Genomic DNA, 24,809 nt, shown 5'->3' with positions numbered 1-24,809 from the left:
TTACATTATTTCCCTAAAAATAGTACAAAAACTTACCATTAGCACCAAAAATGGAAGCCACCACGGAGGTCACTGACCTGATTGTGGCGATCGACTTCTCACCATCTATTTTTTGTCAGGAGGCTGAACGTTTATTAACGGAATTGTCGCCACGTCGCTAGGAAAAGGAGTAGGCACAGAAATCTGATTGGCCGTTGATGGTCAGTGACTGCTAAAAAAGCGTTGACGCTGAACTTGAGACAGAACGGACGTCTGGTAAGTTGTTGATCGAGTTGATAGCAGTCTCAACGCACCATGAGGTGTTGAAATGTTTCGATTTTACCGGTATTTGTTGCTTGGCAGGTGGTAATTTCAGACCCTGCTCAGTGGCAAACATAAGGGAAGTGACCTAGGTGATATGTTGTTAAATCATTTGAGTGAGGTACATAATTTCTGACAGTGTTTTCAGTTGAGATGGAAAGATTCGTTCAGGATGGGTCCTTTCTAGGGGTCCAAACCTGACAAAGATGAACAGACAGACAAATAGAAAGACACAGGTAGACTGTTGGCCATCTTCCTCTCTTCCTCCTCCTCCTCCTCCTCCTCTCGCCTGTCCTCTTCACTCTCTCACACCAATGGCAAAACAATGACTGGGTTGTGAGGGAGGGAGGGAGGGAGGGATAGGTGGATGGATGGATGGATGGATGGATGGATGGATGGATTGAAGGGGCAATGGAATGGATAGGCATGCTTTGCGAGAAAAAACAAAAAAGCAAAACATAAATTGAAATGATAAGAATAGGCAGAGCGAGGAGCTTCCTTTTTAGGATAAACCTGCGGGAGACAGAAAGAAAAAAAAAAGTTGGGTTTTTAATCTCCGCTGGTGAATTTTTTTTTTTTTTTGCATTCTTGTTTTCCCTCAGCATGCATATCCATGGTGGGAGGGGGCACGTGAGTGAGTGACAGAGGCATGCAGCCTATTAAGAGCCCTACAGCCCGGCTTGGCTACGCCCCTGTAGCCAAGACAACCAGCCAAGCAGTTGGTAGCGAGTGCTTGCCTATCATAGCTGCTGATAGCTGATACTTTGTGTCGATATTCAACACTGTTTTCAAGTATTCAGTGTTTCTCCCCAAACTGTATTCTTGCCTGGGCGAGAAATCCTCTGAAATAGCATTTAGACCCTCATGGGACACTAACCCTCCATAACATTGATATCCATACTAATGAAAAAGTCAGCTAAAGCTTATTTTGGCAAATTCGGCTGTGATCACATAGGACGCCTTTTTGAATATGGCTGCACCTTTTTTTTTTTTTCCGGTTATTTTCAATGGTTTGGTCATGGCAGGTGCATGTCACCCCAAACCTATGAGCTTGGCATTTTGGACCTGGCCACTACTAAGGCAGAGCTCTTGGATGTGATGATAAAACTGTCCTCTCTTCTACCTAGGAGGATGTCATATAATGTCATATAATGATGTATCCTCTTGCCCTTTGAGCTCTTGCTCAATTTATTGGGTGAGCTTTGCATCTGAGCAGGAGAAGAAATAAATAAATAAATTCTAATCTGATCACGGCCTTAGTTTCCAGACTAGGAAACTCAACCGAGGTGGAAATTACGCAGCGAGGTGACGAAAAAAGGTAACTAATCCTGCAGCGGGCCTGGCAGAGCTGCAGGAGGCTGGAAGGCAGCGGTGCTGACTGGGAAAACACAACCCCCTCATTTAGCCTGATGGAGCTGTAAAGTAGCTAACACACACGCAGGAGCAATTGTGGCCGTGTGTGTGTGTGTGTGTGTGTGTGTGTGTGTGTGTTTCATTATTGTGCATCTCGGAGTGGTGTGTTTTTGTGTTTTTGTGTGTGTGTGTGAGCGTAATGAGTGCCGTGTGCTTGCTGAGGTCTTGTTTGCCCATCTTAAGTCAATTAAAAGGAAATAAGGCGGCTCTGACCGGCCCGTGAACCAGCTCCCTCAGCTGAGAGCATGTCTGCTCACATAAAAACACACACACACACACACACACGCTAACACAGGGAGGTTGATCATGCTCCACAACTGGCAATCGACCTTGTGCCCCGCTGTGTGAGAAACAGCGGGTTTGTGTATGTGTGTGTGTGTCTGTGTGTGTGTTTGTGCTTAGTGTGGCATGTCTGTCAAGGCTTCAGAGGGAAACTGTTAAAGACAACATTAGACACAAGTGCAGACACACATGCAGTCTCTTTGTTTATGTGTAGAGAGAGAGCCACAAGCGTACACTTGCATCCTACAGTCACACCGACGCAAAAAAAAAAACACATCACACACGTATGTACACACAGAAACACATACAGGTACACCGCAGCTGGCCAATAAACACTCGGCCTAGGTGTGGACGACGCCATCATAAACCTGCTCCACAGGGCTCATTCAAGGCCGGAGAGGCCTGGAAGCACTGTGAGAATCATGTTCTTTGATTCCTCTAGTAATCAGTAGGGTTAGACTGATATGGGCAGATACTGATACCGATATTTTGGATTGAAGCTGATGATATTCAATATCTTTAAATGTGACAAGAAATTCTTTAGGGTGTGTTTTTTTGGCATGTAGATCATGTAGCGACACACGCTTTGTTGGGTGTGTGGTTAGGTTAGGTGTGTGGTTAAGTCAAGTTCTTCAACCAAGACAAGAGAAATCAAACATCTATCAAACCTTACAATAGTGAAAGTTTTGGGGGTTTGGGGATTCTGAGGTGCTGACACCAAAACCTATGAAACTGTTGGAAATACCTCAATGTGACATCACATCGTCTATGCTTGGCCAGTTATTGGTGTGAATAAGAAAAAATACACCACCAAACAACAAAATGGGCCCAGAAATGCAAGGCGCATTGCCGGGGATTTTTCTGTTGAGACACAACTGAAACTGAATGGATACTGAAGATTTTGCATGACAGCTTTGGAATTTGTTAAGTTGATTGGGACATTTCCCATTTTTTTTCCTCAGGGAGTGAGGCAAAAAAACAAAAAAACAAAACCTTTGCTAGGCTGTCTGAGGGTTTAACAGCAGGGGAACACCTGCTGTCACCAATCTGTAGACAACCCTGTTAGGAGAGACACTGTGACACAGGCTATTTGTAAATCAGATCAGGACTTCTTTATCAAGCCTTTTTTTTTTCTTCAGTTTCAGCCTTTCTGAAATCCTAATTAAAAGGACGGCGAAGTCGCCGCGGTCAGTGATCCCTCGCTCTGCACTCCTACTGTGAGCAGCTTGATAAGTACCAGGTCCTAATATGTCGGCTCTATCCCGGGACAATCCCAGGGCTGTTCTGCTAGAGGTGAGGGACCACTTAATCCTCTAGCCCCAATCCCAGCTCGCAATAAACAGGCTACATTTAATCCACAACACAGAGGAGCAAGGGTTAAGTCTTTATCGCTTGCCATGCCAATGTTCTCCCTTTTCCTCCCTCTCGCATACTATCCCTTTGTAAGCGTCACTATAATACTACTATTGTAACATCACTGGATTAACATCTGGACCAGTAATCTGCATTAGGCTGGAGGAAATGAAGCGCAACTGGCGTCGAGGCAGAAAATGAAAGGTTGATAATTTATTAAAGAGATTCAAAATGAAACGGCACGCATGGAAAAATGAGTAAGATAGGAAGTGTCCGAGGCAATTGTCAGTTGGTCAGTCAAAAGTGCAAAAAAATCCTGAACATTCGACCGTCAACGTTGGATGTGCCATCATTCACTTCCAAGTCAAAAGGCTTCCAGGTCAAGTATGTATTTCAGTGTGTTTTAAGTTTTCATCGGATGCTGACAGTCCAGATTGTGCGGTTTACAAATGCTGAACATGTCCTCTTACATCTGGATCTGTGTCCAGCAGTGAGTCTCTCTCCTCTCTCGAGCAGCGGGAGCAGGAATGGACACACACTCCCTCTAACGGAATAAAATAATTACTAGTAGTTAACTCTATGTGCTGGACATCTTATATGGGTTGCACTGTATTTGTCTCTCTCTCTGTTCTCTCTCTCCTTCTCCCAGACAAAGTAGGGATGGAAAGGAAGACACTTGACATCCCACTTAGCGTGCAACAGCTGTCGGTGGGACCGCTGCACATTGTGCACGCGCATTTGCATAATGTGCATAGGGACTGGGTTTGCATGTGGAAATTGGATTCATCCTCTTTGCCCGCTAATTTATTGAGACGATCATATTTGAATACCGCGGCCATGTATAGTCTTTCGTCTTTTTTTATCAAACTTTGTCCCTGCTGGCCACCATACACTCTCTCTGACCATGAGCCAATCAAATCAAAGCAAAACAATGGCTCAGTATCAAACAGACTCCTGCTTGGCTGCCTGTTATGCTGCTCTAGAAAAAAATGGTAGCCTCTAAACTTCTGTTTCTCCTCTGTCTGGGTGGTTAACTAACACAAGTTGAAACTTAGGTATTAGTAGGTGTGAGGCAACCAAAAAGAAAAAAAAATGAAGACCAAGAATACAAAAGAGCCACTGTAGAAGTTTCAAATTAAAACAAAATCTGCTGTTCTGAGACGTATAATTATTTTGGATGATAAATGGTATTTTGATCAAAGTTTTTTTTTTTACCAGCCCTTGTCAGAAGAGCCAACAATTTTAGACACTGGATAAGAGGAATTGGGGATGAAGTCAAAGCTGTGGATTTAAGAGAAGTGAAAGTGCATGTGCAAAACACGGAGGATGCCAGAAGTGTCACTAGCAAGACTCCGACAGAAAGCCTACAATATATCACAAACTCATTTTGAAAACTTTGAATCCAAAGAAGAATACTTTGGTCACTTAATATACTGTATGCTAAAGTGCATGTACAGAGATGACTTTGGTGTCGATCCCCTCATCACGAGAGTTTGTCCGACCTGCATTGTGGGATACTGCATGGTCTACCTGATGGGAGAAGTTGGTGTTGGCTCTTCAGGACGTGGGCGGGCCATGGAAAATCCCAGCAGACCCCACCCATGTCCTGAACGGCTAATACAAACTCCTCCCATACTTCCTGGAGAGGGAGAGGGAGAGGGAGAGAGAGAGAGAGAGAGAGAGAGAGAACCTCAGTAGATGAGTTGCATATGCAATGTTGGCACACAAGCATCCATACAGCCATGTGCCCGAGCTCCTGTCCCTTCAGTTTGCCGTCCCGCTCTCCTGCATGCCACAGCACCCCAGGACATGGCCATATGCCATCGGCTTGGCCCATTGATCAACATCGCGTCAGCCTTGCATGACAGCTAACAACACACACACACACACACTCACACAGAATTTCCAACAGATGGGTGAAAAGGTGGGCCACATCATGTGTGAAGTGAACAGGGGGGAGGGGGGTGTTAGCGATTATGGTGAAACAGACTGCAAAGAGAGACAGACGTGTGTTTATGCGAGGGAGAGAGATGCATATGAGCATACAGTAGCATAAGTGGAGTATCCACCACAACAACAGTGCTCTCTAGCTATGAGGGCCATTTAGACAACCAGCCCGTATTGAATATGGCTTTAATAGAGTACCTGTAAGTGTATATGGATCCCTGCCTTATAGCCTCTATCTATACTGCTCACAAATACACTATCACGCTGCACTAGAAAGGCTTCCACATTTCTAGTCGGCTAGAAATGCTTAATGTGCTGTGTGATACCTGGTGCTTCCTATACCACCATGTATGTTTTAAGGTTCGAGCGGTATGGGTTTTTGAAGACAGATACCGATACCGATAATTTTTGGATTGAAGCTTGTTTTGTGCCAATATCTTTAAATTTGACCATTTTCATGCCAAAACTTTATTAAAAAATGACAAGTATTCAGTGTTTCCCCCAGAATTTCATTCTTGTCAGGATGGGAAAGCCTCTGAAACAGCATTTAGACAAGGGACACTAAAACTCTCCACTGAGGCCCAGGATAGTATTAATAACATAGCTGTTCATGCCTACTTGTGTGGAATCTGATCAAAATATCGGGTAACACTTTACAATGGCCTTACTGCATTGTATTAACCTGTGTATTAACCTAAGGAACTTCACTCACATCATCACCTTAGTGTGGCATAACAATAATTTAGTAAAGACAAGAGTGGGAAAAGGCACATCAGGTGCTGGAACACTTTTGTAAGTACTTAGTTTAGTGCATTATGTTTGTACACTTTGAAGTTACATTGTGTTTTTACACCATTGTAAGTACATTATGTATTGGGGATATTTTACAGTACCTACACAGTAATATTGTGTACTTACAATACTTTTCAATAGGTTAATACACAGATTAATATACTGGAATAAGGCCTGTGAAAAATTAAATGTTACCAAAGGTCATACAGAATCAATTCAGATTAAGGGCTTTTTATACAACCAGTGCAGTATTGATCAATTTTGCAATAAATGTGTAATCAAACTGCATCATATCCATCATATCAGAGGTGGATCCCATATATCCCATTTTAAATAAAAAGCAGATATCTCCCTATATATCGGTGTAACTGTAATATGAGTATCAACCTGCTGCAAGAAACCGCATTGAAAATGCGCTAATACCACTTGATACTGTGATACAATGCAATGCTGTATCTGTCCTAAGAGAAACAAAACCACATGTACATATCAGGGTTTGATTTCAACATGCTATATCGTTGGAACCTAGACATCAATAACAGATTTTGATACATAAATGCTACTTTCTTATAGGAAAATATTTGATGATAGCTTGCCATTACATTCTATTACAGGATGCCAAGTTGTAGTTTCATGCCAGCGATCATTTAGCGAGAGGAGGTATCAAACATATACACATATACATATTCTAATTCGTTGGGGATAGGAGATGTAGTCGTCAATATTTATGGCATTATGGAAGCAGAGAGTGGAGAGGGATGAGAGTGGAAGTGGTGGTGAGAGTGATGATGAGAGTAATCCTCTGCCCATGTAACAGAGATAAAGACACACAGAGGTTTTAGCTACACACAGGAGATTGACCTCATTACTGGCAACAAGCTCGCACAACAACACACACACACACACACACACACACACACAACGAATGTACACGAGTGGCCGAATAAAAATATGCTCGACGAGTATTCTCACCGTCTCTAACTCGCTCTGAAGGAGTGTGTGTGAGTGTGTGTGTGTCTAATGAACCAAGAACACCCCAACCTTGATCAGCGGCAGAGAAAGGGAGTGGCGCCCCTCCTCTCTCACATTCATCAAGTGTGTGTGTGTTTGATCTCTGAGCCACATCACACATGTGCCCTCCAATCAACCGCTGCTGCCTCTAGGGCCCCCATTGGCCTGCCTACACACACACACACACACACAAACTCTTAAGAGAAGGGAACGTCCCACACAGAACCCATTAGGGCTTTTGATTAAATTTGAGTATAGCTCATATATAAAGGCCATGGCCAGTGCAGCTTAATTCAAGTGTGTGTGTATGTGTGTGTACGTGTGTGTTTGTGTGCGTACGTGTGCGCACCGAAAGAGAAAGAAAGCAAAAATGAGCGACAGTAAAGCCTTCTAACCTTTGTAATATGCGTCCTAACCGCTGCCAAGGGAGGTTCAAAACCTAAAAGGGCTCCCTAACACTTCATAACTCTGACTTAAATGAAACAACTACAACTGTATAGCCATTAGGATGAAACACATACACACACACACACACACACACACACACACACACACACACACACAGTGTCTTTAGCAGTTGGCAAGGCGACCAAGGTCATTAGGTTTATTTCCATTGGCAGAGAAGTGATTTTGGCAGCCCCAATCTGCCCGGCGACACTCAGGTTTGTCAGAATAAACAAACATGATTGGAGGAGAGTGTCTCCCAGATTAATGAATCACTTTCCCTGGTGTGTGTACATCCCCAGCCACAGGGAAGGCAAGGGAGATGGGTAGGAGAGCGATTCAACTTTCACAGGCATTGTGTGTGTGTGTGTGTGTGTGTGTGTGTGTATGTGTACTATAGCATTACAAAAATGATTAAAAAAATCTGTGAGTGGTAGAGAAAAATTGAAAAGCTTTAAAGGAATACACCATGTTTTTTGGCAGATTGTCTCATTGGTCATCTTATCCGTTAAGTGATGAGAACTTAGACACCAAAATCTTAAAACTTTAGCATTATGTTGAGTAATAGTAGGCTCCATGCTAACACTTTAGCGTACACTATGTTGAGTGATAGCAGGCTCCATGCTAACACTTTAGCGTACACTATGTTGAGTGATAGGCTCCATGCTAACACTTTAGCATACACTATGTTGAGTGATAGCAGGCTCCATGCTAACACTTTAGCGTACACTATGTTGAGTGATAGGCTCCATGCTAACACTTTAGCATACACTATGTTGAGTGATACTAGGCTCCATGCTAACACTTTAGCATACACTATGTTGAGTGATAGCAGGCTCCATGCTAACACTTTAGCGTACACTATGTTGAGTGATAGGCTCCATGCTAACACTTTAGCATACACTATGTTGAGTGATAGCAGGCTCCATGCTAACACTTTAGCGTACACTATGTTGAGTGATAGGCTCCATGCTAACACTTTAGCATACACTATGTTGAGTGATAGCAGGCTCCATGCTAACACTTTAGCATACACTATGTTGAGTGATAGTAGGCTCCATGCTAACACTTTAGCGTACACTATGTTGAGTGATAGTTGCTCCATGTTAACACTTTAGCATACACTATGTTAAGTGATAGGCTCCATGCTAACACTTTAGCGTACACTATGTTGAGTGATAGTTGCTCCATGTTAACACTTTATCATACACTATGTTAAGTGATAGGCTCCATGCTAACACTTTAGCATACACTATGTTGGGTTATAGTAGGCTTCATGCTAACACTTTTGCATTTTTTTGTATTAACACTCCAATGTCAAATATTCTCAGGGTAGCTAATTTTCTCATTCCTTTGGTTCTTTTTGATTAATGCACCTTGGATGAGCTGCAAGGTTGCAACAGATGTTTTGCCCTTTGTACTGTCGCATAACACACACAATTGATCTTCATGGCTTCTCCTACACCAATCCTAAACCCAAACCTTTTTTCTTTCCCAAAATCTCTTCCTTCCTTTCAACATCTACTTCATCAGTCTTTCAAACTCTCGCCGTCATCCTCTATATCTCACTCCCTTAAGCGGCATAGACTTTAGGGGCTATAGCTGAATTGAGAAACAACCGAGTCAATGTAAATAAATGCTCGACTTCAACCTCTTGACTTCTGCCCGCAAACACCAAATGACTAATCCAGAGCGCACCGCTTCATTTTTGTCAGGGGGTGGGGGGGGGGGGGGGGGGGGAGCAGATATCCACTAATAAAAAGGCTCATGTTGTAGCCTTTATGAGATGAGCCCTTCCTATGAACTTTCGCTGCTGGACCATGCAACAGAGAGAGAGAAAAAAAATGAACGCAGGGAGAGAAATGACCTGCTTCCTCTCCATTTCATGTGGTTCAAAAATGTCCAGCAAATATAAATGAGCTAATTGTGGCTTTTTGATGTTGAAACCTTTTTTGGGGGGTTTGTGTGTGTGTGTGTGTGTGTGTGTGTGCATGCGTGTGTTATTCTTCAGAGCCCATAAAGCATTTCTTGTAGTCGTTAGTGGGGGTTAGAGAAAGGCGAGCAAATCCAAGCAGGGTGGAAAGGCAGGGTATTAATTATGCTAAATGGAGAAAGATGGTGCCGAGTTCCTATTTGCGAACAGTAAACATGCACATGTACACCACACACCCAACGCTCACACACCAAAAACAATACGTGTTATTTCATATACATTTTCCACATTCATTCGATTTTCCGAGATAGCTGTTGTGAGCCGACCCGTGTGTCAAAGCCATAATATCACATTGCATCTGCACCATCCACCAACTCTGGATCAATGGCGTCGGGATGTCAGACAAATGTCCTATTGGAGATTGGACTAGCGTTCCCAGCTTAGCACCCCCACAACAGATGTCCAATCATCCTAATATAACAGCAGGAACAGAACAACATAGTGGCTGAGGCCTGAGATTAAAACTATCTGCATCCCGGAGGATAAAGCAGGCGTAGAGACGAGGCGGCAAAATAATACATGCCAGCTGAGGTGAGAGAGTAGATTTAGTGGAAGACCTGTAGTACTGCAAAGCCAGTATTGGCTATAGGCAGGTACTGGGAGAAGTGGAAGTGTAACATGCAATACTGTTCACAAAACCAAGCTCATGTCAAATAATAACCCTAGTGGAAAACTGGGGCAGGGGCAGTGCTTCAACTGTGAAAAAAGATGCCGTCACCTCAATTCTTCATTTTGCTGCTTTCTTTCAATTCTTTTTTGCATTCTGACCATTTTTCTATTCATGGGGGGCATGCTGATGTGTTTCAGCCTCATTTTGGTGCCTTCCTCAGAGAATGCTCTGAAAAGAATAAAGGTCAAATTCCAAAAAAAGGAAGAAAAGAAACCAGCAAAATCAAGAATTGAGATGACTGAGGGTCGTGCTCAATATGCGTTCTTGTGTCCTTCATGATGCATTTCACACAAAAGTATGATTCCAACAGAACAACAAAAGAATGCAAGGATAGAGGATGGATAAAGATCCTGAAAGTTCTCTTGCCAATCAAGGATGTATCTGATGGTGACTTGGTCGACGAGGACAAGCAGGAAGCCCCGATATTCAGTGCGAGAATCCAAACAGCCTATCATACAGAGCTGGGTGAAACATCTGGGACAAATGAAAACCTGTGTAATTGACTGCGCGCAAGCACACAGGCCACTCACACTGCAAAGACGCTTCTCTGTGTTCACATTCTTGAGAAGTTTCTTCTCTTGGGAAGGCCATTCTCTTGGATTTGATAGTCAGAGTTGCCGCCCCTGCCCCAGCTTCACCTAGGGTAATTGTTTGATAGTGATTGATTTGCAGCAGAACACACAGTCAAAGTTTGGAGAAGCGCATTTGATATTTCTCAAGCCCATTTCAGCTTGCTACACTTCCACTTCTCTTGGTACTTGCCTATAGCAGCAAGGCTAGCGAACTAATACATGTAAGCTGAGGTAAGACATTTGTTTCAGCGAAAGACCAGAAGTGCTGCAAAGCCGATGCCAGCTGTAGGCAAGAATCAAAAGAAGCCGAAGTGCAACAAGCCGAAATCAGCTTGCTTCTATTAGCAATCTTTCGTGTTAGCTGTGGGGCCGACTATCCGATTGGCAGTCGTGTCCCATGCGCTGCAAAATCACTAGTTACTAAAAAGAGAGAAACATTATCTTTTCCTCCTCCTCCTCCTCTTGTTCGGTCTCTGACCTTCTGCGAGGCAGGAGCATCCCACCGTCTGGCACAGTTTGCCAAAGAAGCAGGATTTATGAAGGGGAAATTGCAACTGGCAAATGGGCAGGGTGGAAAAATAGGGCCCCCAGGGGCAGAAGAGAAGGGGTGGAAAGAGAAGGACAGACGCAAATATTTGAAAGGGACACGGGAGGACTAATAGCTGGATTTGACCTTGTCGTGAACCCCATTGTCTTTGTACGGCAACAGCGTCTGAGATGAGAAAGCCTCTTACCCCCCAACAAATAGGTAATGAGTGGTAATGAGAGACAATGAGCGTGAGGGGGAGAGAAACGGGAGAGAGGGAGACGCAGATAATGTAAGCCAGACGCAGAGGGGGGAATTACAGGGAGAGAGAGAGAGAGAGAGAGAGAGAGAGAGAGAGAGAGAGAGAGCAATAGCAGCTGCAGTGGAACTGAAAGCAAAGCTGAGGAGGTGCTGGGCTGCGGAGGGAGCATCCAGGGAGTTGGGTGAGGAGAAACACTGTCCGTTTGTGGCCACTGATAATACTTTCCATTCTAGCTTGCTCTGTGTGGGGGTCTGCTGAGAGAGTGTGTGTGTGTGTGTGTGTGTGTGTGTGTGCGTGTGTGTGTTTGCAGGCCCTGTGCAGGCTGCTGATTCCCCTGATTGCAGGCTGGCGCCCTGCTGGCGAGCCCCCGCGCACTGAAATTAAATCCACTCTGCTCCGTTATAAATTATAATGCTTTACAAACAACACCCCCACCGGGGAACCCAGGAGGGGAGGGAGGGGGGGGCGAGAGGGGGGGAGAGAGAGAGAGAGAGACAGAGAGCGAGAGAGAGAGGATGGAGGGAGGGAGGGGTGGTAGACAGGGAAAGGAGGTTAAGGAGGGTTAGAGGTGTAAGGCGAACGAAAAAAGAGAAAATGGAGGGAGGAGGACAGTGGAAGACAGCTACTGACAGGCAAGGTATTGACTTTTTAGGAGCTTTATAACGCTACCTGGAACTGAATTGAAGACCAATAAAGAAACAAAGCAGGCAAAAGCAGTTTATCTGCGACTGTAAACTATGGGACATGAAGTCCAACTGTGTTTAGTAAAGCAGATAGGATGCAGATTGTACTGCTAACCCTGTTCTGGATTAATCTAACAGTGGACATGCAGAACAAAGAAACACAGTGAAAAGATAAGACCTCTAACAACTGAAATTAAGACATTTGAATAATTTATTGAGCCTTAAATTGAGATTATGTATTTTAGTCTTCACACATTTTGAGGATGTAGAGATACCCGGAGAGGGAGGGAAGAAAATCGACCGTGGAAAACTGGACGACAAATGGATACTGCAGGGATGTGTGTGGAGGAGATAAAAAAAAAAAAAGTGAAGGAAAGGGGCATGTGAATCAAAGCCTGAGCTAAATGGACTTTGCGGTGCCAGAGATATAATGGCAGTGGTGTGGTGTTGTTATCCAGCGAGACTGGCACCACATGACCGAGTTGGCGCTCTGGTAGCCAAGAGTGAGCTAATATGTCTGCCCTACATTCTCTACGGAGCACACTTGCCCGCTAGCATAGCGCCGCGCAACTCCAAGTCAAATGGGGAAGGGATGGAAAAACAATGATAGCGGATGTCACCACTGGCCAGCTGTGAGAGAGTGTGTGTGTGTTCTGAATAGGGTTCGACGGATTTTTTTTTCTTTTTTTCCCAAGGCCGATACGGATGGAGATACGTTTGGATTAAAGCTACCGATAGCCGATATTTTCGGAAAACCCCTGAAAGCCCCTGAAACAGCATTTAGACCATGGGACACCAAAACTCTCCACTGATACCCATTGTAATAACATGTTCATGCATACTTGTGTGAAATCCAATCAAAATGTCACAGAATACATTCAGGTTACAGGTTTCCGATAAACTGCATCATATCCGTCATATCGAAGGTGGACGACACCGACTGGCTGATATGTTATCTTTAATAAAAGGCCAATATCGGCCCCATATATTGGTCTAACTGTAGTTGTGGCCCACATATTGTTTTAGGATCAACAGGCCTCTTCCTCCATCCCGGCAGGGGGCTGGGTCACGCTCGGCTGTTCACATTGTCTGCTGATCCAACCAGAGACTGGGACGGCCTGAATGAAACGCAGCCTCACCTCCATAACGCCCGAACACAAAGCCCGGGCCAGTGATACCGGACACAGCTGTCGGTGCCACCAACAAGGAGCTGTCACAGCCTGTGTTTGGGAAGTAGAAACACGGGCACTCACATTTGCCATCGTCACCGCTAATGTTTGTACCGGAGTTGACGGCCGGAAAGGAGTGGCATCAACACCGACTTCTGACCAACTGTGGGCGGTGCGAAAGGCTTAGATTGTCTGAAGCTACAAAGTTTTGAGGAGACAAATCATGTATTTTTCACTGTTTTGGTATTGCCTTTCATTATGTTGCATTGTTTTGATGAGTTAACAGAGCTAGCAAGCAAACGCCAATTAGGTAGCGTTGATCAAAAATAAACAGGAACACTCAATAAATTACTTGAGAGCTTACCATTGACCGCAACAATGGATCCAACCGTTCAAGTATCGTTTTTCTTTTGGTTTTTCAAATAAAAGTTGTAGAGGATTGGGAAGCTTTTGAATTTTTTTGAAGAAACAAGGAAGCAAAGAAATCTGACTGGCTGTTGACGGCCAGTGAGCACGATTCTTGGCTGACAAGCTTGTTGACTGTCCACATCCATGTCCGTACACATCAGTTCTATAGGAAATTAATGGACTTCTGGTGACTTCTTTATTGTGCTGCTCGCAGTGTGGGCGCACGGTAAATTATCAAGGTTAATCATCACGCCCCTGAAGAAGGAAAGTGGGCTCAGATTTCCTTCTTCAGGGGTGTGATGCACTGGAGAACATGGTTAAAAGCTAAGGTGGAGCTTTTAAAAAGATTAATACAAATTTGAGTGTATGACAGACAAAACACTAACAAGGAGCAACATGTCCTTGGCTTTTTACTAAAGTCTTAAAGAAGACAAGATATTTTTTTCGTAAGCAGAGGAATGTGAAGCAGGTGCGTCAGCATGAATTGCTGAGATGGTAGAAAATTGCCAAACCTGCATACATACAGACAGGTGGAATACAAAAAAGAGAGGGGCAATGGGTTGCAGTCCATTCTACATTGCAAACTCAGCTCCAGGTCAAATATGGCCTATTTTACCTGAAGAGAAGCAATAGAAAGCAGAGGTGACAGCTAGGCTCAGCACCAGGAACTGACAAACACGCCGCAGCAGAAAAAAAAAAAGACATCAGCCGTCAGGACAGACAAAACCAAATGCACAGGCAGGGAAACTGCAACACAAGCTGACAGTAATGTATGTGTTTGCAAGTTCAAAGGCGGTGTTGAGAGGCAGCATCAAGCATGTTTCAGAAATAAGACGATACTGAAGAATGTGAGTGTAAAGCTCCATGAGATACAATAGCAGCTGTAGATAGCAGCACTTTGCAAGATGGGGAAGACAAGGTTTCCATTAGGGTTTGACCAACATGGGTTTTTGAAGGATGATGGCGATGCCGATACTTCTGGATTGAAGCCGTTGGTAGCCGACGTTGTGTGCTGATATTAAATGTAAATTTTTGTGGCAAAAGGAAATCCAATTCAGTGTTTCCTGCATTAGTTTTTTACTTGGCAGGGTGGAAAGGCCTCCATTGCACACATGTATGGAATCCAAAATGTTGCATTAGAATTAGTTCAGGCACGAGGCTTCCCATAGACAACCAGTGTATTATTGATCAAATAAATATGTAATTGAACAAACTGCATTGCATTAATCATATCAGAGGGGGATGACACTGACTGGCCGATATCCGATTTTTTAATATAAGGCAAATATCACACATATCAGCAAACTCATACATCAGTCTAACCCTAATTAACACAGTAAAAAGTTCCTAGAGAATGTATACAAGCACTTTGCAATATTGGGAAGATGAGGTTTCTATGAAAGCTAACATGCGACTCATCCTGTGGGTCTTATCGGACAAGATCTTCTCCATCGCTGCGCAATGAAGGCAATAGTTGAGGTCTTCACGTTGAGGGAAACAGTGGTTTCTATAGTGGCGCCCAGGCCCGGCATACACATCCAAAATAGTAACAGCGAGCGCTCCAGCTGTCCAATCGGCTGGCTTCTGTTCCCCCTCCCAGCCAATTACAGCGTGATGGGGCTTGAGCAAACAAAGCATTACGGGTCGGTTAAGCCTTCCCTCTCATCTCCGGGAGTTTGCCGTCGCTTTCCCGAGGCGCACACAACATCTGCAAACACCTGATAGGCCTAAGCGGCGGCCCGCAGCCCCCTTGTTGCCCGGGTTAAATTGTTACCACCTTTCTCTAATCCCAACTCGGACAATTAACTGTACGGCCAAGCACTTCAAAGCCCTCGGCGGCCAAAAGGGGTTAACCCCGACGCTCCCCGAGATTTGTTTCTGATTTTGCCCCGAGATCCCTGGATACTTTCATCTTCGGCCCTTCCTCCTCCTTCCTCTCCGGGTGCCAGAAGGCCGAGCGGAGGGCAGGAGGAGTTGCGGCCGATTTAGGCAAATTCGGTGTGATATTTGAGGACAAATTTGTTGGTCCCCCGCAAGGTTACGAACACAAACACGAGTGTGAAATGTTATCAGGTGAGAAAATAAGCTGTCTATTCGTGTGACAGAGTAAACATTCAACGGCGTGGTAGAAAAAAAAAAAAAGTTCTACAAGTGGATGCCATGCGTGTTTCACGATTATGAACTGCTTGTGGGCTGTTTTTGTAAATCACCATCAATCGCTTTCAATCCCGTGCGTGTTTTTGCTCCAATTTGTTTCACCTGAAGCATGCCTCTTTCAAGCAAAACAATATGGAGAGGCATAGATCTGAGAGTAGCCTCTCTATGGTGGGGGCACACCATTGAAAATTGATGTTAGTGGGAATGTAGTGGAAGGTAAACCTACCTAAACTCATTTTGCAAACCTTTTTTTTGGGGGGGGAGAACACAGTTCCCTAACTTTTTTAGGCTGACATAAATCTTTATGAGCTAAATTCATAGTATGCATCATAGTCAGTAGTGTCAAATGGATATAAGTTACATGAAAATAGGCTTTCTTATCCTTCTTTCTTATTCATATTGGTGGCTGTTTGGCGTATGATGATGATGACTGGAGCTTATAGTTTACCCACCTCTTTATTAGCCTGTGACTTGTCTCTGAAGTAAAGCGTTCCATGAGGGAATAAGCGACTAAGAAAAAAGAGAAAGGAGGTGGGACAGAGGTCTGAAAAGGAAAAAAAAAAATCCTCTGGGTTGCCGAGGGCATCTCTCTCAATTAGTCTCCCAGCCAGTCTTCCTGACACTTCAAACGTCCCGCGCTGTACGGGCCGACTCTGGGCGGAGGGCCTCGCCACCTTTCCCACCTCTGTGCTAGTGGGTGTGTGTTGGCTGTACTGGGCACTACCAGCCTGTTCCAGCCCAATCCCTTCAGCTCTGTCAACTTTAACTGTGTGTGTGTGTGTGTGTGTGTGTGTGTGTGTGTTAGGGGTAGTAGTGTGTGAAGAGCTAGTCCTCCATGCATCCTGACCCCCCCCCCCCCCCCCCCCCCCGCTCCATCCCCCAACAGTCTCCCCTGCAGCGCCTCAGCAGGAACTGGAGCAAATGCGTTTAGGAATTAAGACTGGGGAATGGCCTGAGGTGTGTGTGCGTGCATGCGTGTGTGTGTGTGTGTGTGTGTGTGTGTTCGGGGAGCTGTGCTGCTCTTTTGCGGCGCGCCAGCCCCTGCCGGCTGCCCCAGGATGTGGCCTGTCACTTCACATAGCCGCTGATGAGCCACACAAGTGTCAGGAAAGGTGAAGACGGAGATCACACCATCACACACACACACACACACACACACACACACACACACACTAGGGAAGTCAGACAGGTGAGGGAAAAGCCGGACAGTGCTGCCCATCGTGAGTGTATGTGTGAGAGAGAGAGTGAGAAAACTAAAAACTAAAAACCAAATGAAAACAAAGCCAACATGTGGATTGGTGGATTGGTCTTAGTCATAAACTGGACTGACATTATCGAATATTGCAATATTTTGTGAATATTGCGATATTTCCTGCAATATCAAATAGCAGGAATGAGCAAATAATACCAAATGGCCATTGTTTCCTCCAATGCTTGACTAGTAAGATAACATTTCTAGTCTGTTATCATTTAATAATTATTAGAAATTTGATGTAATTTGGAAGAAATAAAATAAAATATCCAACCCCAAAAAAACTTGGGAACAAAAAAACAAATATCGTATATCGTGATATTTTGGCGGGACAGTAATGTGGATATCGCCCAAGCCCATTGAGGAGCCACTCTATTAGTTGAATGTGTGACTGTCAACTGCTAAGGGTTGCTTCTCTCCTACGGTGTTACACACACACACACACACACACACACACACACCGAAAGCCAAACAGTGGTTGCTGCAGGACCAGGCCTGGTGCTGATGTCTAGCATATGGCTGCTATCAGATAGCGGGACGTACACTAAAGCTTTCGTATCGACTAAAGCCACTGTTATCTACCCATCCCAAACGTAAAGGGGGTTGGAGTGGCAGAGTTGGTGAGATTGAGGTCTTCATCGTGATTCAAGCCAATAATCCATGTATCAAAGGTTTCGTCAATGATGCAATGCTAGTAGGGCTCGTATTGCACAGAAATATGACTCAGCATGAGCGGGAGAAAAAAAAAAACATCCTCTCAACTTTCTTCAGACTTGGATGTCATCTTCAATCTAGGTCTGGCTCGAGTCCCGCAAAACAGTTCTTTTGTGTTTTCTGCTACTGGTTATCGTTTGACATTGCAAATACTGTGAATGGAGGAGAAAGAAAAACAAAACAAAACAAAACAAAAAAAAAGAAGGGGAGGCACAAGTGTTTCTGATCAATCCTGGGACTATTTGCCGATATCAGAATGAAAACCGCCTGGATTAACCGCATAGTAAGAAGTCCACCTGCATCCCATTTACACAGTCAACCTCAATGCTTGTACATCTATCAATATTAGAGGGTTTATATGACCAAACATCCTCCACAGTGCCCATTTAAACCAACACAGATACGGGGCTAATTTTTCTTTTCCAGTTGTTTTTTCTACCTCTGTGTTCATAGACAGAAAAATAATAATCGATCTCCCCCCCCATTTTTTGCCCCCATCCCCACCCCCATTACGCCCTCTCTATTCTCCTCTCTTCTCTTACTGAACAATGAAGCATAGCTGATGTTAAGTGCCATGCTATTAGCGGTAGCAGCAGTAGAGTGCCTGTGGCTCTGCACAGCACCCAAAGGCTCCATATGCTGCCAAGCAACACTGTGGAGCACTTACACACAGACATACACACATGCACACACACACACACACACACACAAAGGATAAATGCACAGGTTCATGCACAAATGCATGCCTGTACCTACTGCGCACATATTGGTACACACACACAGTATCTTTGGATTTTCTTAGTCTTATGGTTCAGTTTCATCTTCAAAACTTTTGGAAAAACAAAAAAAAAACAAAAAAAAAACAAAACAAAAAAACAGGATGTTGGGGTGGGACATAACGCAGTTTACATGTTCAAAAATACCTTACTCATAATCTGAGCTGTCACAAATTCAGATTCTTCAAAATTAATAAATTCCATTCCAGCCATGATGTCTTAGGAAAAGGAAACACGGTTTTCACCACTGAACCATTTGAAAGTTGTGAAGTTGCAGGTTTTACATGATGGGAGGGAAGGAGGGAAGTTGTTCCAAAATCTGTGATGGTATTATTGGTTGGAATTTTTGTGTACGCCTACTGACGCATCAAAAACTAACCACTAAAAATACACCATTTCCACGAGGAAATAAAAGTTTTGTAGATTTTTTTGGCATTTACTGTTAAATAGATGCATGTTATGATATAGAGGATTGTGACTTCACCACTACATCACTGGTTACAAGGTAATGTGTTGACCCGTTTAGAATAATGATCCAATGTAGAACTCGACTCATAGTCTAATGCCACTGATTGACTGACTAATCTCATGCAGTCGGTCGTGGGGCGCCGCCTCTCATCATATGACATTATATGGATGTTCTCTAGCCACGCTCTCGCTATACGAACGCGATCTATAATAATCTGTGTGACTTCATCAAATTACCGACCTCCATCCATAACGCGGATGCAGCCAGAAAGGGCTGGTGAGCGACCCGCGGATCCCAATGTAATTACACACTATGCCTCTCCCCGGCCCGCATACCATTCTGTCCCAATTCCCCGCTGTTTGGAAATCAGGGCTATGCTGGTGACAAGTTACAGTACACATGCCCCAGTTAACCTTTGATGTGAACATGTTCTTTTCTGAGGGAATGATATGGAGGCCAAAACCACGAGGGGCTACAGACGATCCCTGCAAACTGTACGGCTTCAAAGTCTCGTCTCTAATTTGAACCTTTTGTGCCACTTAAAAAGCCCATGGACTAATTTGACTCTGGCGTGTAACGGCCGTTTGGAGGAATGTTTGTCTGTTGTGTGTGTGTGTGTGTGTGAGTGTGTGTGTGACCACAGCCCTACCTGCTTTGATCATGGCACTGGAAGATTAAGACAACACACGCATGCACACACACACACACACACACAAACTGTAGAGTAATCAAAAGTACATGCAACACCAACATCCACGTCACTGAATAGAGCATGTACATACACAACCGCACTAACATTAGACTGATATATCAGGCCGATATTGGGCTTTTATTAAAGTCACGAGGAAACGGCTTTTCAATGGTGTCGTCAATTCGTAATTTGACATATTCATGGTTGAGACAGGATGTTGGGGTGGGATTTAACTTGGGGAGAGACTGTGTTCTTCAAAATGAATAAATTCCAGCCACCGGGACGCAACCAGTGGTGTGTTATGAAAAGGAAACAGGGTTTTCACCACTGAGCCATGTTGCCACTCTGAAGTTGCAGGGTTTATATGATGGGAGGGGCGGAGGGGGGGACTGTTCACAAATCTGTGATGGCACTATTGGTTGAAATTGCATGTACGCCTACTGGTACGCCATGAAATAACCACTTAACATACACCGTTTTCCAAGAAGTAATGGGATTTTGATATGAAAATACACCAAAAAAAGAGTGTAATTAGCAAACAAGGTGAAAAATATATATTTTTTTTTACATGTCATTGAGACTTTAAAAATTGGATATCAGAGTGTCATCCACCTCTGATATGATGGATATGATGCAGTTTGACTGATTAAATATTTATCACAGAATTGATCAATATTACACTGGTTGTCTATGGGAAGACCTTAACCTGAACTGATTCTAGTGTGACATTGTGATCAGATTCCTCACAAGTATCCTCATAAGTATGCATGAATGTTTTATTAGTATTACTATTAGTAGTCGTAGTAGTGGTAGAAGTAGTATTATTATACAGGGTTTCAGTGGAGAGTTTTACTGTCTCATGGTCTAAATGCGATTTCAGAGGCTTTTCTGCCCTGACAAGAATAGAATTCAGGTGGAAACACTGAATACTTGTCAATTTCAGGACCTGTTTTGGCTATCGGTGGCTTCAATCCAAAAATATTGGTATCGGCGTTTAAAAACCCATATCGGTCGAACCCTAATAAAAACACACACACACAGACTCCGTTGCTTGGACTCTTAATATATCAAAGGCCATGCGGGGAATTCCCTCCTTGCTTCTCCGTCTCCCGCGATGACAGACGGGCGTTTTCCGTGACTCCAGCCAACCACGGCTGCGATGGCCATGACATCAGCAAAGGGGGGGGTAGGGGGGAGTGGGGGGGGGGTAGCTACCTCTGGGGACCAATGATTAATTAACATGGCTTCAGCAGGCAGCGCCGCACAGGATGTGATCTAATTGACAGTGGGTAATTATGTAATGGCCTCGCCTTGTAAAAGGAGATGAGCTGGAAGTACTGTAACCAAGAGTGGAAATGCAGAGGCACCGGCGTACATATGCGCGCTGGAACACACACACACACACACTAATTGAGACTGGTTTATTTTCCTGTCGTTGCCCTCCTGCCCTCCTGATGTGTGGGGGGGAGTGGGAGGGGGGGCGCTGGTGGGGTAGTCATCCCTAGCTCTGCATCAGTCGGTAATGGTACCGTCTGCGTTTTGTTTACCCCGAGTTGAAATGTCATGAAGCAGCCGGCCCTTTGATCTGGGCCTTAATGTCACCACAATATGTGTCATTATCTGGGAGCCGGGCACCACTTCACATCCCGCTTATTGGAAAAAGAAACATGACTAAGATGCCAGTCACTAAATATTTTCTGTGGGGCGGGGCGGCACTGCATTCCAGTGGAGGACGGTGATTGGGCGAGGGAGGGGGGGAAGAAACAAATTCTCTTGTTACTGCAGTTGCATTTTTGTGTACCATCATCTTTTAAATATCTGCATAGGATTTATCTTAATTTGTTTTATCTTTTAGATTTATTTTATTCCATGCAATGCTATTTCTTCTGTTTTTATATGAAGCATTATTAGTTTTTTTGTGATGTCAGTAATTTTACTTTTACATAAGTACGTACTGACGGAAGTATACTTTGCTTCCGATACAGAGTGCATATTTTATAGTGCACATTAGCATTGCATCAAAAATGTGTGTAATCATAAATTGGACAATTTTGGTGCCATTAGCAAAAAAAAATGGCCGGTCAGCTGAGAGGAGATTAATCTGACTTTGTTTAGTTTATGCACTTATTGTTATTGTTTTATTAAAATAAATCTAGTTTGAATTTAGTTTGCAGACTTATACACAGGTAATTTTACTTTGACTACTAAGTATTTGTACTTGAGCAGGATAATTTGGTGCAGCTTCTACCCCTGTGATCTCAGAGTATAGCTGATCTAGACTCAGTGACTAGGGTTTGTTGGCTTTCTGCACCATAATGAACTGATAGGCACTCGGCATGATAAAAACCAGGCCCACGCGGCGGAGGAGACTGTCAATTTGAGGAAGGTAGGGGAAGGTAAAGTAGTAGTTGCTATTAAATGCCGATCTGGGATCAGATTAGGCCTCCTTTGATCTTAATCTTAACGGCGAGGGAAATGAGGAAAAGCTGATCCAGTGTCAGTGGTTATGGGAAGCCTTTGATGTCCAAAAACGGGATGTAGGCCTAAGCGCGGGGAGTGAATGCAACTATTACTATTTCCCATGATGTAATGCTCTCTCTCTTGCAAGCATCGCAATGTATTGCAACTGCCTTTAAGATCCACACAAGTCTCTTTGGGAAAACAAGAAACAGCTCACCTTGCACCGATTGCTAGAATCTGTCCACATATTAAGGCTGCCTTAGTGTGTTAAGGTCAGGAATTAGTGTCTGTGTATGGAGCGCAGGCCTGTGAGGAGAAGAGAGGGCATACAAGTGGCTGTGCAGAGGGCTAAAATAACAGTCTGACTACACTAGTCTCAGCTCCATCTGCTCCTGATTACTCACTATCCTAGAAGGGAGGGCGGGGGGGAGAGGGAGAGAGAGAGAGAGAGAGAGAGAGAGAGAGAGAGAGAGAGAGAGAGAGAGCGAGAGAGAACAACAGGAACTCATGTCACCACTGGGTTAGATGAGTGAGGGAATCTGGGAATAGAGTTGTTTCATTCCAGCAGAGAGACCCCTGCAAGCTGTGTGTGTTTCCATGTATGTCTGTATCTGCGAGTGTGTGTGCGTGTGTGTGTGTGTGTCTGCGTACATGTACATGCATATGTATTCCAGAATTTCTCCAGTGCTGCTATCACTAATTTAATGCTACAGTGAACGAGGCAGACTTCAAACAGTCCTTGCATGGACCACAGAGTTTCAATTTGGCCAAGTGAGCAGACACAACAAGGCCAATGCTTCTCCGCACTGTGTGTGTGTGTGTGTGTGTGTGTGTGTGTGTGTGTGTGTGTGTGTGTGTGTGTGCGTCTAGGCAGGGCGAATAACGTCAGAACTGATATGTATATTAGTGCGAATATGATTAGGATGCTAATGACGGAGCCAGTGATCCAGCAGCGCTCCACCAGGCTAGCAAGCTAGCGCACGCAGCGGTGACTCACTAATTAGCATTCATTCACTCATTAGCATTAGCGACACTAGCCATCACAGTCCACTTACTATACGGAGTGGGTGCGGATTACGCTACGCTTGGCTAACGCTAACCAGTTGAGGCAAAGTGCAGTGAGCCGCTGCCTGACTAGCATTAGCCTCGTGCCAAAGTGACCAAGCAGATGAAGCACGATGCTAAGGTACCTGTAGTTTGCTGGCCAAAAAAACGCACTGACTCATGATTAGCATTGGCCACCTAGCTTACGTTACATTCACATCACAGGGGAATAAATGTCTGAACCACTTGACGGTGAAAAGCAACAGCTAGGAAGTGTTCACGCTGGAAACCCGCTGGAAGCATTTAGTAGACTTTTCTGTGGACTTAGTTCCCAAGTAGTATTTACCGTCTGAAAGCTGAGTGAACAGTATTTTCTAGTAGTATTTACCATGTGAAAACTGAGGTGAACAGTATTTTCTAGTAGTATTTACCATGTGAAAACTGAGGTGAACAGTATTTTCTAGTAGTATTTACCATGTGAAAACTGAGGTGAACAGTATTTTCTAGTAGTATTTACCATCTGAAAACTTGTAGTAAGCTCCTATCTAAAGTCTTGCCCATATGACATGAATGCAGGATAAAGTCAAAGGAGAAAGACATGCTAAAGCTAACTGCTTACTCAAAGCAGGGCACTGAGTCATGTTTTAGCATTAGCCATTTGCCAGAATTAGCGTGTGGGGGGAAATCATAACCCACAACTAGCTTGTATTAGAACCACTAGGGTTCAACTGGCTGTTGAACATCGATACACATATTTTTTGGGGGGGATTGAAACTGCTGATAAACAATATTTTGTGCTGATATTTGGTATCTTTAAATTTGACCATTTTCGTACCCATTCATGTTCCAGACTGAATTTAACGATTGGCAGCAACTATTACTCTGGGAATCAATTCATGTTAAGGGCTTCCTATAGACAACCAGTGTAGTATTGATCAATTCTGCAATAAATATGTAATCAATCAAACATCATATCCATTATATTGAAGGTGGACGACACTGACTGGACCAGATTTGATTTTAATAAAAGCCCAATGTTGGCCCCATGTATATGTACAGTATAGATCAGTCTGACCCTAGTGGCCATTAGCTGTAATTCCAAGCTAATATCCATCTACACAGAAGTCCAATGTGTTTCTAGGAACAGAGCAGAGAGAAACGGAAAGAAATGGAGAAAGTGAAGAGATGGCAGTGAAGAGAATCAGATTGGAGAGAGAGGCAGAGACGAATGTCATGTCAATGTACCCAGGGCTCTCACCAGTCACTGAGTAACACACACACACACACACACACACACACACAGTGAGTCACAGTGACAGAGGCGTGAGAGTAACACAACACTCCGACAGCATCAGGGTTAGTCATCTGTCAAGTGTATACACACACACACACACATATACACACAGATGAGTTGAGTGGAC

At 44.1% G+C, this 24,809-nt stretch overlaps 1 protein-coding gene across 1 annotated transcript in view; it reads right to left on the bottom strand.

The window, feature by feature from the left end:
- bcas3 (BCAS3 microtubule associated cell migration factor) overlaps positions 1-24,809 on the bottom strand; it is a 292,284-nt gene that overhangs the window by 127,381 nt on the left and 140,094 nt on the right. The gene's annotated exons all lie outside the window — the stretch shown is intronic.

This window comes from Centroberyx gerrardi, chromosome 6, assembly GCF_048128805.1.
Source record: "Centroberyx gerrardi isolate f3 chromosome 6, fCenGer3.hap1.cur.20231027, whole genome shotgun sequence".
Lineage (NCBI taxonomy): Eukaryota > Metazoa > Chordata > Actinopteri > Beryciformes > Berycidae > Centroberyx > Centroberyx gerrardi.
Note: the sequence above shows the minus strand (reverse complement) of the source record. Positions and strands in the feature narration are given on the sequence as shown.